This window comes from Carcharhinus amblyrhynchos, chromosome 5 (assembly GCF_965287045.1).
Source record: "Carcharhinus amblyrhynchos chromosome 5, sCarAmb.v2.hapA, whole genome shotgun sequence".
NCBI lineage: Eukaryota > Metazoa > Chordata > Chondrichthyes > Carcharhiniformes > Carcharhinidae > Carcharhinus > Carcharhinus amblyrhynchos.
The window spans coordinates 39,549,623-39,551,750 of record NC_137328.1 but is presented as its reverse complement, the minus strand read 5'-3'; positions in this window follow the sequence as shown (position 1 = coordinate 39,551,750).

The window sequence follows — 2,128 nt, the reverse complement described above, 5'->3', positions numbered from 1 at the left end:
ATAATTTTACACCTTTTCCTCAAAACTCTAAAACCCACAAGTCATGTCATGGACATCCCACGAACGAAAATGGAATCTTTTTGATTGTAGCTGCACTTTTCAAAATGTAGTTGCTCCGTGATCCACAACTGTGCAAACTATTATTTTCCTCACTTCCTCACCTGGTGAAAATGGTGGTTGCTGAGTTCAGCGATGGGACTTTTGGAATTGAGCCTCCAGTACCATTTTGGCTAAACCAGAGACCTTTTCTGTCCACAGAAAATTCAAGCAATAGTGCTTAGAAATCTGAAAATACTTATTGACTAAGCAGCTGCAGCTCTCTGTGGTAGAGAATCCCAAAGATTCACAGCTCTCTGAGTAAAGAAATTTCTCCACATCTCAATCCCAACTGCTCAGCCTCTTTTCCTGAGACTGTTTTATTTTTTCATTATTGTCACAAATAGGCTTACATTAATACTGCAATGAAGTTACTGTGAAACTCCCCTAGTCGCCACACTCCAGCACCTGTTCAGATACATTAAGGGAGAATTTAAATGGCCATTGGACCTAACCAGCACATCTTTCAGACTGTGGGAGGAAATTGGAGCACCCAGAAGGAAACCCACATGAACACAGGGAGAATTTGCAAACTCCACACGGACTATGACCCAAGCTGGGAATTGAACCGGCGCTGTGAGGCAGTAGTGCTAAGCATGACACTACCGTGCCACCCCTGACCACTCATACTTGAGTCTCTGGCTGAATGAAACATCCTTTCAGCATTTATCCTTTCAAGCTCTCTAAACCAGTTTCACATTTGAGTAAGACCACCTCTCATTGAGTTCCAGAGTGTACAGGTCCATTCCAATCAATTTCTCCTGATAGGACAGCCCTCTAGTCCCAGGAGTTATTCCAGTTAACCTCATCTAAAGTAGCAAATAAATGTGAAATCAACACAACTGCCTTTCCACCATTTAATATCCAACTTGTGATTCTGGTTTTGCTCTACGGAACAAATGAACTATCCGTAAATGCAGGTTGAAGGACCCCAACTTGGCAACAAAGTATAAATGAAGCATGGCCAACAAAATGGCTGGAACTCCTTACCAACAACATTTTGACCCTATGTTGTTCAGATACAGCTGGACATTTCCTGAGAATGAATAAAACTCCAAGGGTCATTGTTGCAAATATGCTTATAATTTAAATCTTTTAATTTAGTTAAAAAACATATTTCCAGTTTGTATTTGTTGCTGCTCTTTTAAACTCCTATAACACACTTGACTCACAGATATTTATTTCTGAATTTAAAATTTCCTTTTATCAAATAGAATGCTTGCAAGTTGAAAGGACCAACCTTTGGTGGTCTTTGATGAATGTTATCAGGGCAAATTCATCTTTATAAAGACTAGCTCTGCACAGACAATGCTTTTAGATTTCTGCTGGCAACTTGCAGGTGTTGCGATACTTCTGTCGGTTTTTTTGTTTCAGCTCTTAAGGAAGATTTTGCTTTGTCTTTAGACAGTTATCAGAAGTTTGTTACGGCAGTTCCATAATGTAGGGTCATTTGCTACCCTTCTGACAGCCGCTTAAATTGGATGAAATACAAAGGGACGAATTTTCATTTCTATTACAAGGGCAGTAATACACCAGAGTAGATCACCCATCTATTAGGCAAGATTATAATAGCTTCCATAGGTATGTGATAAGGAAGAGGATATCAAGAATAAATGTGGAAGGGCAGAGTTGGATAAGTTGTAATGTGGAACAAGAAATAAATGGTAGAGACAATAAACAAATGGTTTGTTTCTGTCTTCACATTCAAAGACACAAAAACATTCTGGAAATATTGTGGAATCAAGATTTTAGGGTAAAACGAATTCAGTGGGGCAGAATCATATCAAAAAATGGTAAAAGTGTCGGGTCTGGCTGAAAACTGGTGCGTTTCTCTCCAGAGAAACAGGCAGGTTTTTAATCAGATCTTTTGATACTTTGTCAAAAAAAACAGGGGTGCGAGTCTCATGCCATCGTTTTGAGGGGCGGGATCTAACCATGTCAGTAAAGTCTGGCTGCACTGAGGTCAGAGCGCCTTTTAAAAAGAGTGCCATTATCAAACCGAGAAATAATATCCTCCCCTCCCCACCCCATC